Here is a 15,540-nt window from a genome sequence, read left to right on the forward strand (position 1 = left end):
TACAATGGATTTGGAAGTTTTCTTCCCCCCCCCCCTTTTTGTTTTTTGAATAGTTTGAGAAGACTAAGTATTATCTCTTTTTTAAATGTTTGGTAGAATTTGCCCATGAAGCTGTCTGGTCCTGGGTTTTTGTTGTTGTTGTTGTTGTTGTTGTTGGTAGTTTTTTGATTACTGATTCAATTTCATTGCTGGTAATTGATCTGTTCAAATTTTCTATTTCTTCCTGTTTTTGTTTTGGTAAGTTCTGTGTTTCTGGGAATTTATCCATTTCTTCTAGGTTGCCCAATTTGTTGACATACAATTTTTCATAATATTCTTTTATAATTGTTTGTCTTTCTTATATGTTCTTGTTATTTCTTATCTTCCATTTGTGATTTTGGTTGAGTCTTGTCTGTGTGTGTGTGTGTGTGTGTGTGTGTGTGTGTGTGTGTGTTTTGATGAGTCTGGCCAGAAGTTTATCAATTTTGTTGATCTATTCAAAGACACAGCTTCTAATTTCATTGATCTGTTCTGGTTTGTTTGTTTGTTTTTAGTTTCTATATTATTATTAATTTTTAAAGTTTATTTATTTTTAGAGAGTGAGTAGAGGAGGGACAGAGAGAGAAAGTGAGAAAGAATCCTAGTAGGCTCCTCACTGTCAGCATGAAGCCGGATGTAGGTCTTGAACTCACAAACCATGAGATCATGACCTGAGCTGAAACGAAGAGTCAGATGCTTAATGAGCCACCCAGCCACCCCTAGTTTCTGTATTGTTTATTTCTGCTCTAATCTTTATTATTTTTTCCTACTGCTGGTTTGAGGTTTTGTTGTTTCTTCTTTTTCTAGCTTCTTCAGGTGTAAGGTTAGGTTGTTTTTTTGAGATTTTCCTGTGCTTCTTGAAGTAGGCCTATATTGCTATAAACTTCCTTCTTAGAACTGCTTTTGTTGCAGCCCAAAGATTTTGTTCATTGTGTTTTCATTTTCATTTGTTGCCATGTAATTTTTTATTTCTTCTTTGATTTCTTGGTCCACCCATTCATTATTTAGTAGCATGTTATTCAGTCTCAATGTATCTGTGCTCTTTCCAGATTTTTTCATGTGGTCAGTTTCTAGTTTTATAGTGTTATGGTCAGAAAAGATGCTTGGTATGACTTTGATCTTTTTGAATTTGTTGAGACTTGTGTTGTGGCCTAATATGTTATCTATTCTAAGAATGTGCCATGTGCCCTTGAAAAGAATGTGTATTCTGCTATTTTAGGATGGAATCTTCTGAATATATCTGTTAAATCCATCTGGTCCAGTGTGTCATTCAAAGTCACTGTTTCCTTCTTGATTTTCTATTTGGACGGTTTGTCCATTGATACAAGTAGGGTAAGCCCCCAACTATTATTGTATTACTATTGAGTAGTTACTTTATATTTGTTATTAACTGTTTTATGTATTTGCATTCTCGCACATTTGGTACATAAATACTTACAATTGTTATATCTTCTTGTTGGATTGTCCCTTTTATTTTCATGTAGTGTCTTTCTTTGTCTCGTTATAGTCTTTGTTTTAAACTCTCTATATATTGTCCAATGTAATTATTGCTGCTCTGACTTTCTTTTGACATCTGTTTGCGTGATAAATGTTTCTCTATCCCCTCACTTTCAAGCTACAGGTCTTTAGGTCTGAAATGAGTCTCTTTAGGCAGTATATAGATGGGTCTTATTTTTTTCACTTAACAGTTTTTAAATTAATTTTTAATTACTTTATTTTTTAATTCATTAAATTTTTTAATGTTTATTTATTATTTTTGAGAGAGAAAGACAGAGCATGAGCTGGGGTGGGGGAGAGAGAGAGGAAGACACAGAATCTGAAGCAGACTCCAAGCTGTCAGCACAGAGCCTGATGTGGGGCTTGGACTCACAAAGCGTGAGATCATGACCTGAGCCGAAATCAAGAGTCGGGTGCTTAGCCAACTGAGCTGCCCAGGTGCCCTAACACTTTTTAAATTGAAATATTGGTAGGAAATAATATGTTTTTCTTTCCTAAGTATCAGTGTCTATAACTGCAGTCACCAGAGAGCTGATTCTCCTCACACCAATGTATATTAAATATTTAAGATTAGACCCAAAGGAGTTGAGAAGGATCCAGCCACATAAAGAGTGTGGGGACAAGGGTCCAGACAGAAGGACAAAAGCTCTGAGGTAATAGAGAACTGCTATTGTGGTTGAAGCTTCAAAGATGGGGAAGAGGGTAACCAGATATAAAGCTGGAGAAGTTAGGCAGGAGCCATTTCAGACCCTCATAGGGCCTTTGTGACTTCCATAAGAGTTTGGATTTTTTTTCTTTTTTTAAGCAAGGAAGTAATATGATCTGATTTACATTTTAAGAGGACAACTCTGGCTGCTATGTGAAGAAAGGATAATAATCCTAGTGACAAGTTTTGTTGTTGTCGTTGTTTTTTTTAGTTTATTTATTTTGAGAGCAAACAAGTCAGGGAGGAGCAGAAAGAGAGGGAGAGAGAGAGAGAATCCCAAGCAGGCTGCATACTGCCAGTGCAGAGCCTGTGCAGGGCTCGAACTCATGAACTATGAGATCATGCCCTGAACCAAAGCTGGCTTCTTAATTGACTGAGCCACCCAGACATCCCTAGTGACAAGTTTTAGGAAATACTTATAAATTAGGACCTAAAGATCCAAATTGTAAACTATACAGGTGAATGCCTGGAGTTCTGTTCTGAAGCTCTTTTGTAATATTTCCTGGGACAGCACATAATAGATGTTTTTTAAAAAAGGTAAAAAATTTAAAATGTCGGCAAATCATTCAATGCTCTGGCCACTTGTGGTTTAAAAAAATCAATTATAAAACTTCAGTTTTATAATTATTTATTTGGGGGGGAGGTTGCAACAGCTTTTTAATTTTTTTTAAATTTTATTTAAATTATTTTTTTAACGTTTATTCATTTTGAGAGAGAGAGAGAGACAGAGTGCGAGCAGAGGATGGCCAGAGAGAGCGGGAGACACAGACTCTGAAGCAGGCTCTAGGATCTGAGCCGTCAGTACAGAGCCCGACACTGGGCTTGAACCCATGAACCTTGAGATCATGACCTGAACTGAAGTCAGATTCTTAACCAACCGAGCCAGCCAGGCACCCCTACTTTTTTTAAATTTTATTTAAATCCAAGTTAGTTAGCATATAGCATAATAATGATTTCAGGAATAGAATTTAGTGATTCATCACTTACATATAACACCCAGTGCTCATCCCAACAAGTGCCCTTCTTAATGCCCATCACTCATTTAACCCATCCCCCCACCCAACACCCCACCAGCAACCCTCAGTTTGTTCTCTGTATTTAAGAGTCTCTTGTAGTTTGTCTCTCTCTGTTTTTATCTTATTTTTGCTTTCCTTCCCCTTTGTTCATCTGTTTTGTTTCTTAAATTCCATGTATGAGTAAAATCATATAATATTTGTCTTTCTGACTTATTTCGCTTAGCATAATACATTCTAATTCCATCCACACTGTTGCAAATGGCACAATTTCATTCTTTTTGATCACCAGGTAATATTCCATTGTATGTACATACCACATCTTCTTTATCCATTTGTCAGTTGATGGACATTTGGGCTCTTTCCATACTTTGGCTATAGTCGATAGTACTGCTATAAACATTGGGTGCACGTGCCCTTTCGAATCAGCATTTTTGTATCCTTTGGATAAATGCCTAGTAGTGCAATTGCTGGGTCATAGGGCAGTTCTATTTTTATTTTTTCGAGGACTCTCCATATTGTTTTCCAGAGTGGCTGCACCAGTTTACATTCCCACCAGGAGTGAAAGGGTTCTTCTTTCTCCGCATCCTCGCCAACACCTGTTGTTGCCTGAGTTGTTGTTCATTTTAGCTGTTCTGACAGGTGGTGTGAGGTGGTATCTCATTGTGGTTTTGATTTTTATTTCCCTGATGATGAGTAATGTGAGCATCTATTCATGTGTCTGTTAGCCATCTGGATGTTTTCTTTAGAAAAGTGTCTATTTCATGTCTCTTGCCCATTGCTTCACTGGATTATTTGTATTTTGGGTGTTGAGTTTGATAAGTTCTTTCTAGATTTTGGATACTAACCCTTATGTGATATGTCGTTTGCACGTATCTTTTCCCATTCCATTGGTTGCCTTTTAGTTTTGCTGATTGTTTCCTTCACTGTGCAGAAGCTTTTTATCTTGATGAGATACCAATAGTTCATTTTTGCTTTTGTGTCCCTTGCCTCTGGAGACATGTCACGTAAGAAGTTGCTGCGGCCAAGGTCAAAGTAGTTGTTACTTGTTTTCTCCTCTAGAATTTTGATGGCTTCCTGTCCTGTGTTTAGGTGTTTCATCCATTTTGAGTTTATTTTTGTGTATGGTGTAAGAAAGTGGATGTCACTGCCCAGTTTTTCCGACACCATTTGCTAAAGAAGAGACTGTCTTTTTTTCTATTGGATATTCTTTTCTTTGTCAAAGATTAGTGGGCCTTAAACTTCATTTGTTTTAATAATTTCTGGAAGTTCCACTATCCTAACAAATAACTTATGGTAAAACCTCATCCAATGTGTTTAGTATAGATGCTGCTTTCTACATGTTACATGTGCCTCCAACAATATTTAGAAATTTTTTTCATTCCTTTCTTGGGTATATAAATAATGTCACACAAAGAATTGAGAACTTATTGGTATTTTTTAAAACTTCCTTAAGAATCTTTATTATTACCAGATCCAAAAGATGTGATGTGATGGAGAATTTAATACTCCCTATTCCTCTTCTTAACCTTTCTTATAAAACCATTAAATTTTCCTTTCACGTTAGTTATGCTATCATAGAACTAAACTCACATTTTATGCAAAACAATTCCAATTTACTACAGATAAATTTTCATAATTCTTTGTAGGTTGGTCTACTTTCTCTTCAATATCAAGAAAATTTAGCAATCACCTTCTGACATTTTCTGTGGATGTAGTCATAGAAGGATAGCAGATATTTTGCTGCACTATTTAGTTACAATTTATATCATCAGTATTACTGTTTTTCTAGAATATAGCAGTCTTTTCTTTGGTTATTGTTTTCATAGTTCCCTAGAAAGAAACTTTCCCAACTTATGTTAGAAATACCAAATGTTAGGGACGCCTGGGTGGCTCAGTCGGTTAAGCGGCCGACTTGGGCTCAGGTCACGATCTCGCGGTCCGTGGGTTCGAGCCCCGCGTCAGGCTCTGTGCTGACCACTCAGAGCCTGGAGCCTGTTTCAGATTCTGTGTCTCCCTCTCTCTCTCTCTGCCCCTCCCCCGTTCATGCTCTGTCTCTCTCTGTCTCAAAAATGAATAAACGTCAAAAAAAAATAAAAAAAAAAGAAAGAAATACCAAATGTTAAAGGAGAATACAAAATTTGTTTTCAAAGTGATGGAAAAAATTATCAAAAATAGTAAATTGGTACTGGTATACTGACTGAAAAACAGAACAATAGCTAAGGTAGAAACAGCCAAACTGAGGTGTGATCTTGGTTGGATTAGAATAAAGTACTCATAGTGTTATAGTTTTTTCTTTGTTTTTGCGCAATTTTTACACTTGCTGTATAAATAAAAATCATCCAAGATGAGAACAAACTGGCTATATATTCAGAGTTTGCAATACCAAGAAAGTCAGTTGTTATCATTCGTTGCATTTGGCAGATTGAAAGGGGAGCGGGCAAGTTTTATGGTGAAAAAAAAGGAGACGGATTGGAGATTTTTAGCTTGGGTAAGCTCAGTAGGATAGGATAAGTAGAAGCCAGGCATCTTAGGTAAGTGGTTTGGGGAACATATTTGTATTTCTCTGGTTGGTCTCCAAGTTGAAATCATGTGGGGTTGGTGTGTGGGCTGGTGACAAAAAAAAAGGGGGGTGGTAGGGAAGAGCTGGCAGTCATTAACAAAATCCTGACTCTTCTAGGCTGATTGCTGCAGAGGTTGTGATTGGCTTTTCCGACTGGTTGCTGAAGAGATTGTAGGACAGAGTTCTGTTATTTTGTATGGTCATTGTCCGTTTGTATACTGTCTCCCATTATTGAAGAACAAATAGATTTATGTTTTATAATTTTATGACTGATTATGTAGCTTTGAGAGTTCTGTCAAGATTCTAATAGTTACAGAAATCTTAATAATTTGTGTCTGAGAGTTTAAGGTGAATTGTGCCAAAGTGTTCATTCCGTAAGACATTTATATGAACATGTCATTAGTTTAGGTAGAAGTGGATTCTGGACCTCAGAGATACAGTTACAATCACCTGATTTGGACTACCTGAGAGAGCCTTTGGGTATTTTCTTAGTGACTTATTGGATAATTGGGACTTTTAAAGATGTAGAAGAGAAAATAACTGGCCTTTCACTATTGGAAGCTCTGTACATTGCAATTTCTTAGATAGCCTATGTAGAGGAGATTAGATGGCTATGATAAGGAATTATTTTGAGTTTCTACATTAACAATTTTTTTTTAATGTTTTATTTATTTTTGAGAGAGAGAGAGAGAGCATGAGCCGGGGATGGGCAGAGAGAGAGGAAGACACAGAATCCAAAGCAGGTTCCAGGCTCTGAGCTGTCAGCACAGAGCTCCATGCTGGGCTCAAACTCACAAGCAGTGAGATCATGACCTGAGCCAAAGTCGGATGCTTAACCAACTGAGCCACCCAGGTGCCCCAGTTCCTACATTTTTTAAATTAAATTTTTATTTTGAGAAATTTCAAATTTTAAATATTTTGTATAAAAGTAATAAAGCATGAATAGATAAGGCTAAAGTACCCTTTATCTTCCCTCTGCCTATCTTTGTCACATTCCCTTCTGTTCATAAGAGGCAACTTCTTTTGAATTTGGTGTGTGTCCTTCTAACTCATAAAATTATTATTTCTAAAAACAATAGAACTGCCTTTAACTTATCAAATTATAAACATAAAAATAGGAGGTCTGAAAGACTTCTCTGTAGATTTCTTTTAGATTAGTAAATTAACATAGCGTGATGAGCTTGAGAAACAACATTTTTCACCAAATAGGTCAGTACCTAGCCTTATTGTGTCAAATAATGTACACTCTTTGTATCCATATTAATTTGTCTAAGTAGCAGCAGGCAGCTTTGAAAAAAATTTGAGGAAAAGAGCCTATGCAAGAAAGTAGGCTTTAGTTCTGTACAGCGAAGGAAACAATAAAAAAAACCCTAAAAGACAACCTACAGAATGGGGGGAGATACTAGCAAATGACATATCTGATAAAGAGTATCCAAAATCTATGAAGAACTTACAAAACTCAGTACCCAAAAAGCAAATAATCTGATTAAAAAATGGGCAGAATGGGAATGCAAGCTGGTGCAGCCACTCTTGTAAACAGTATGGAGGTTTCTCAAAAAAATTAAAAATAGAACTACCTACGACCCAGCAATTGCACTTTTAGGCATTTATCCACGGGATATAGGTGTGCTGTTTCGAAGGGACACATGCACCCCCACGTTTATAGCAGCACTATCAACCATAGCCAAAGTGTGGAAAGAGCCCAAATGTCCATTGATGGATGAATGGATAAAGAAGATGTGGTATATATATATACAATGGAGTATCACTCGACAATTGAAAAGAATGAAATCTTGCCATTTGCAACAACGTGGATGGAACTGGAGTACCGGTATTACGCTAAGTGAAATTAGTTAGTCAGAGAAAGACAAAAATCATATGACTTCACTCATATGAGGACTTTAAGAGACAAAACAGATGAACATAAGGGAAGGGAAACAAAACTAATATAAAAACAGGGAGGGGGACAAAACAGAAGAGACTCATAAATATGGAGAACAAACTGAGGGTTACTGGAGGGTTTGTGGGAGGGGGGGGATGGACTAAATGGGTAAGGGGCATTATGGAATCTACCCCTGAAATCATTGTTTCACTATATGCTAACTGATTTGGATGTAAATTTTAAAAAATAAAAAAAAAAAAATAAAAAAGATTAGTCAAAAGCCAAACAGGCCATTTTCACTCACCTTGGAGAGTAATGGCAAAGAAGGCTGGGTTAATCTGCTTCCCACACTAAGTCCTCAATTACATTCAGTCATTTGACAGAATGAACTGGAGGCTGTAACACGAGACAGAACCTGAATGGATCCAGGCAAAAGCTAATAGGAAACCTGTCTATTGAAAATAATCAGTGTGCATACTTTGACTACCTCCAGCATATTTACTTTTTGTTTATCCATTTGTTTGTTTTTCAGCATGCTTGACTCATCTAAATTAGGCTCTGGAATTTAGTAAGTATGAGGATAGGAACAAAGGATGGAAGAGAGTAGGGTTGATGTTGGAGAAGCTGGCTAGGGAGATCTGAACAGTTTGTGCTTTATTCAAAGTTGGATGAGAAGCTTTGGGTGGGTCTTGAGAAAGGAGTCTTGTGATCTGACTGCTGAGGTCCCAGATAGAAGAAACAAGAAGTAACACTAAATGTTTCGGTTTTTTTTTTCTTGAGCAGTAATGTTTATTATCATATTTTTACATAGTATTACAATTAAGTAAACAATTACACGAAACATAGTATGTCATTTATTCTTTGTAGCTTTCTTGTGCCAAAAGAGAAAAATACCTTTAAAAAAAACACATTTTTATGTTTTGTGGGGTGGAGGGACATTTTTACATTGAAACTGTAGTGATACAATGGTGGCATTCATTATATGAATTTTTGATTCTTTTACTGAAGTGTATGCTTTTGCCAATACTTCCTCTTCACCCCCCCACTCTCCCACCCCAAATGAAACAATAGAATTAAGAATGAGGCATGGAATGTATCATTATTTTTGTTCATTTTACTAAGATTTTATCTCCAACTCAGAAATGTTTGTAACATTTTTATCTCCCAAGTCTAATAACATTATATTCTGATAACTAAAAAAAAAAAGGGGGGGGGGCAGAAGCATGAACAGACATTTCTCCAAAGAAGACATGCAGATGGCCAACAGACACATGAAAAGCTGCTCAACATCATTCATCATCAGGGAAATACACATAAAAACCACAATGAGATATCACCTCATACCTGTCAGAATGGCTAAAATCAAAAACATAAGAAACACCAAGTGTTGATGAGGTTGTGGAGAAAAAGGAGCCCTCTTGCACCGCTGATGGGAATGCAAACTGGTGCAGCCACTATGGAAAACAGTATGGAAGTTTCCCAAAAAGTTAAAAATAGAATTACCATACGATCCAGTAATTGCACTACTGGCTATTTACCTAAAAATACAAAAACACTAGTTCAAAGGGTTACATATACCCTGCAATTTATAGCAGATTATTTATTTATTTATTTATTTATTTATTTATTTATTTATTTATAAGGTTTATTTATTTATTTTGAGAAAAAGAGAGTGCACAAGTTGGGGAGGAACAGAGAGAGAGGGGGAGAAAGATAGAGAATCCCAAGCAGGCTCCACACTGTCAGTGCAGAGCCCAATGCGAGGCTTGAATTCATGAAACTTGAGATCATGACCTGAGCTGATGTTAAGAGTGGGATGCATAACCAACTGACCACCCAGGTGCCCCTATTTGCAACATTATTTATAATAGCCAAACTATGGAAGCAGCCCAAGTGTGCAATGATACATTAATTGATAAATAAGGTGTGTGATAAATTGATAAATAAGATATATATATACACACCACATCTTATTGTATATACACACACACAATGGAATATTATTTAGCCATAAAAAAGAATGAAATCTTCCATTTGCAATGACATAGATGGAGCTAGAGAATATAATGACAAATACCATATGATTTCACTCATGTGGAATTTAAGAAAACAATCAAACAAAGGACATAGAGAGTCAAACTGAGAAACTGACAACTATAGAGAACAAAATGATGTTTACCAGAGTGGAGGTGGGTGGGGGGGGGGATGGGTGAAATAGGTGATGGGGATTAGGGAGTGCACACATCATGATAAGCACTGGGTGATACATAGAATTGTTGAATCACTATATTGTATACCCTGAAACTAATAGAACACTATATGTTAACTATACTGGAATTAAAATTTAAAAAAGAAGAAAGTAAGCTTTAAATTGACACATTGAGGGCTATGTAAAAACGTGAGTCAGAGGGTTTTCCTTTCTTGCACTTGGCTGAACCTGATCAAATTTACTTTGATCTTTCTTTGCTTGGTACTAATAGAAGCAATACTTTTTTATGCTTTCAAAATGAACAGGTACTGTATACACTATACTTGTAAATCAGTGTTTCAGGTATTGCCATTTTGAGACCCATGTGGCAGAACAAAGTTCATTTTGCTAAAATTATAATCAATTTTCCCAGAACATAATTTAATAGAATTCTGTGTATCTTGTTTTAAACATGCCTGTGATTTTTATGGACAGAGTTGACTGAACAAAGAACTATATTTAGTACCTTATTTGAAAGTTACTGTAATTAAATCTGATTTAGTTCTAATTATTACTAATACCATAGATAGTACAAGCAAGGAGGAAAATGCAGCTCATCAAAGAAGAGACCCATGAGATAGGATGCAGCTAGTTTGAATCTTAATGAAAAATTCCTAGGATGCCAGCACATCTGCACTGTCATTAATGAGAACTGTTGTACAAAGACCTCATCTGAATAGAGTGACTCCATGGAGTACCGATGACTTTACATCTCTACAAAAAATAAAGAGTTTATGTTTTTCATTTGTTGAGAGGTTATATCTTGTTAAACTGCATAATGAGTGCTATGGCTTGTGATTTAAATGTATTATGCCCTGTCTGCACTACCCATATAATGTTCTGGGTTCCACTCATAACTTAAAGGGAAAATTTCACAATGTTTGGAGTCCTTGATGTTCAGCAAGTAAAGGAGAATGTCCTCAAATTCCTTGCAGTAGGAACCTCAACTTCCAAGTGGAACAATACATCTACAAAAGGAAAAGTGATGGCTTCCACTGGCAGCTCATGCCTTTGGTACAGTTGAAAACTCGGCTGATGTCAGTGTCCTGTCATTCTGGAATACTGGCCAGCAAGCTGTGGTGAAGTTTGCTGCTGCCATTGGAGCCATTGCTGTTGCTGGCCACTTCACTCCTAGAACCTCCATTAATCAGATCCAGATAGCCTTCTAGGAGCCAAGACTTCCAGAGGTTATTGATCCCAAGGCTGACCACCAGCCTCCGCCACAGTGTCTTTTGTTAATATGCCTACCATTGCTTGGTGTAACACAGACTTTCTTCTGTGCTGTGTAGATACTGACATCCCTTGCAACAAGGGAGCTCACTCATTGGGTGTGATATGGTAGATGCTGGCCTGGGAAATTGTGTGCATGTGTGGCACTGTCTCCCATGAACACCCGTGGGAAGTCATGCCTAATGTCTACTTCTCCAGAGATCCTAAAGAGACTGAAAACAAAGAGCACCCTGCTGCTGAAGAGGCTGTGACCAAGGAGGAACTTAAAGGTGAATGGGCTACTCCTGGACTTGGAAGCAGTTGACTGGTATGAAGGTGTAGAGGTGCCCTCTCTGCCTACAGAACAGTTCTCTACTAAAGACTGGAGTGTTCAGCCTGCCACTGAAGACTGATCTGCAGCTTCCACTGCTCAGGCCACTAAATGGGCAAGAACAACAACTGAGTGGTCTTAAGCTGTTCTTCCACAAACTCTTAAACAAAATGGAAATAAGGTTGATGACAAAAACTAAGCAGCTTTTAAAAGTTGGAAAAAAAATATTATGAACATGAGTTTTTATTTTGCTTCAGAAGTTTTGTTTTTGCCTTTGGGAAGCACTCAAAATGCTATTCATTTACTAGCAAGTGCATTGTAGTTTATAGCATGTTCTATAAGATTTCATCTCCAAGAATAGTGGATATCTGGTTGGCTCAGTTGGTAGAGCATGAGACTCTCAATCTTAAGGTTGTGAGTCCAAGCCCCATGTTGGGCATGGATCCTACTTATATATATAAAAAAAGTTTCATCTCGAAGAATAAAATTTCATATTTGTATGTAGAGACAATTTGTATAAGGTAAAATTTCTACAATCTTGATTAATTTTTGAAGGAATGTTATTTTTATTATCCTTAACTTTTTAATTGAGTTTCAGAACATTTCCTTGTGTTTATAAACAAAAGACTATGGTCTTTATTTTATCAGAAAATTAGGAAACTTTTTTCTTCCTTCCTTTCTTTCTTTCAGAAACATTTTCCTGTATTTAATTGCCATGTTGCTTGCAGGTTTTGGCTTTTCTACAGATAACCAAAATGTCAGTAAGTAGGGAATTCTGTAATCTGAGACTAGTATTTTGAAATCTGCTATAATGATATAGTGATATATTTCTTGATCTTTTCACAGAAAATTGTGAAATACTGGCAAACTTAAAATATTTGTTCGTTAATGGGTAGGTTGTTATTTCTGGTCTTCTTCCTGAAATGTAAGGAATTAAAATTTAAATTTTTTACTTATAGAATAAGTCAGAAACTGATACTAAATCAAAAGATTGAAGATAATTAGGACATTATAATGATTGAGAAAGCTGAAGATAGGTTTGTAAAATTTTAGATTTTAACCTAAATTATTAGATTTTAACAGTGGTTGATTAAAATATATCTTCTAAATGAAATATGTGCATGTTGAATTAAATTACTACACATTATTGTAAAATCTATAGTATTTGAACTTAAGATATTTTAAATAGTTATGTTTTGCTTTTTAAAATTTGACCATATAGTAAAACTATTTGCATAACCAACACAAGTAGCTTTGGGACATCATTAGGGAATGTGAAGCATATTCTCCATTGTTAATGAAAAGGGTGAGATTTTTCTAAAGGAAAAGAAAAATGGAAAATCAAGATACTGCTTTTTAAATTTTCTAATTCCTATTTTTCAAGGAATAAATAGCTGGTTCACATGTTATATTTCTAAACTTATCACTTCCCCACCAAAGAGATAAATACATCTTCACAATGATTTTACAGATTGCTGGGAGTTCTTTGGCCTATATTATAGGAAACCTCAATTTTTCAACAAATTGTATTTTAAAAGTTTCTTTTTAAATTTATTTTAGGATTTTTTTTAATGTTTATTTTTGAGGGAGAGTGAGAGATGCAGTGAGTGCAGGGGAGGGACAGAGAGAGAGGGAGACACAGAATCCAGAGCAGGTTCCAGGCTCTGAGCTGTCAACATAGAGCCCAATGTGGGGCTCAAACTCATGAACTGTGAGATCGTGACCGCGAATCATGACCCATCACCTACGCTGAAATCAGACACTTAAATGAATGAGCCACCCAGGCATCCATATTTTAGGATTTTTAAGATTAAGATTCTTAATCTTAATTAAGATGCTTAAGATTCTCTCTCTCCCTCTCTCTCTGCCCCCCCCATAAAAATAAATAAATAAACATTTTTCTTTAACTCCTAGTTTTCTTAGGGGTAACAGTTTACAAACAGAAAAATTGAGAGAGATTTTGTTATTAATGGTTAGATGGTAATTGAAAGATTATAGTAAGTAGAACTATAAATAATTAAAGAGTTTGATATGTGAATTATATATATATCAGTGAAGCTATTATCAAAAGTAAAATAAGAAATAAAAGTTTGAAAGGGGGAATCATTTCTTGTGGCCAAACTTCCAAATAAGGAAAGAGTGACTTTAGATTACTTATTTGTATTTGTTATGAGAAATATGCCAAGCAAGTCGTCAATTTACTAAATTCAAGAAAAGATCTTAATCTGCTACCTAGGGGGAAAATACAAATGGAAAACACAGATCAAGTAATCATTTGGAAACTAAGAATATTTTAGGAGTTTAAGATCCGTTTAGAGAGTCATCAAGTATAGTTTTTTTTGTTTTTTGTTTTTTTAATTTTTTTAACGTTTATTTTTGAGACAGAGAGACAGAGCATGAACAGGGGAGGGTCAAGAGAGAGAGGGAGACACAGAATCTGAAACAGGCTCCAGGCTCTGAGGGTCAGCACAGAGCCCGAAGCAGGGCTCAAACTCACGGACTGCAAGATCATAACCTGAGCCGAAGTCGGCCGCTTAACCGACTGAGCCACCCAGGTGCCCCTCAAATATAGTTTTGAAAATATTTATGAAAACTGACTTTTGCTGCTCAAAGTTGGGGAACAAAGTTACAGATGATATTTATTTCTTCTTTTTAGTAATTCAGTCGAATATCGCTGCTAAATGAAGAAATGGTGACATGAAACTGATGAGTTATCCAAAAAAGGTGCCAAACTATAATGATTTTATTTTCCCCATCTTTCAACATGTTTTTCTCTTTTTTCCTTCAGAACTCTTGCTAGATAGAGATGACAGCAGGATGTTCCTGCAATAATCTAGACTCTGGAATTTGGCAGCTAGGAACTAAAATGCTTTTCAACTACTTAGTTTTACTCTTTGTACAAATTTTTAGTGGGAGATCTTAACTGAGTATTCTGATTATGTTGCAAAAGGTGCATCCAAGGACTTACTCACAGAATTAGAAACACACTTTGAAAGAATTTTATTTTATGATTATTTTGTTTTTATTTTAGGGCAGAGCATGAGCAGAAGAAAGGGGCAGAGGGAGAGAGAGAGAGAGAGAGAGGAAGAGAGAGACAGAGAATCTTAAGCAGGCTCCACACTCAGTATGGAGCTCAACTCGAGGCTCAATCCCATGACTCTGAGATCATGACCTGAGCCAAAACCAGGAATCAGACACTCAACTGACTGAGCCACCTAGGCACACCAGAAAATATTTTAAATGTACTTATTATTTTTAATATCTTTGAAACAAAATACTACTTGTAATGTTTTACTGTTACCTTTAACTTTTGACCATATGTTTAAAATCTAAAATTAGGTTATCATTTAAGAAAACAAAGTTAGGCACTGAAATAAATTAACTTTTAAAAAGATTTGGGTTTCAACATTTTCAGTAGTCTTCGACTTAAATGGGAGGTTAGTATTTTCTTAATCAACAGGATCAGGAATATGAAGATTCCTGCAGGGTTTTACACAAAAGAAGTGTAAACATAAGTACTTTGCCAGAATAGAGCAGTGAGAGTCTGTAATAATTTTTTAGGAAAGAATCTGGTGATATCTCCTGAATATGTAATCTTTTGGCTAGAATTGCAGACTTCTTAAAAGCATAATTGTTAAGAGAAAATTTCTCTTCTGATTCTGTTGTGCAAGAGTTTTTTTTTTAAGTTGGTAATAGTCTACTATTTTTGGTTATTAAGAAATATATACGTAATATATATAAAATACATATTTCACTTTCTGTAGATTTTATTGTCTTAAGTGCTTTGGTGGTGACTTTAATGTCCTCATCAAGTAGAATATTACACAGCAAGTAAAATCATTATTAGTCTTGTTTTTGAGATTCTAATTAATTAAAGAAAATATTCCCCACCTACTAAGTATTATACCAGTCCATTTTTATTTTCCTTTCACTTCTTCCCTTTCTTTTCTCTCTTTAAAAAATTAACACAGGGGCACGTAGGTGGCTCAGTATGTTGGGCGACTGACTCTTGATTTCAGGTCAGGTCATGATCTCATGGTTTGTGGCTTCGAGCTCATCAGTGGGTTCCATGC

The 15,540-nt window shown here is 35.9% G+C and overlaps 1 protein-coding gene and 1 pseudogene across 1 annotated transcript in view; both read left to right on the plus strand.

Annotated features, from left to right (window-relative positions):
- The window catches only part of PPM1E (protein phosphatase, Mg2+/Mn2+ dependent 1E), a 215,891-nt gene that overhangs the window by 103,735 nt on the left and 96,616 nt on the right, over window positions 1-15,540 (plus strand). The gene's annotated exons all lie outside the window — the stretch shown is intronic.
- On the plus strand, window positions 9,929-11,959 carry LOC131497191 (small ribosomal subunit protein uS2-like; annotated as a pseudogene).

The sequence above is a fragment of the Neofelis nebulosa genome, chromosome 16, assembly GCF_028018385.1.
Source record: "Neofelis nebulosa isolate mNeoNeb1 chromosome 16, mNeoNeb1.pri, whole genome shotgun sequence".
NCBI lineage: Eukaryota > Metazoa > Chordata > Mammalia > Carnivora > Felidae > Neofelis > Neofelis nebulosa.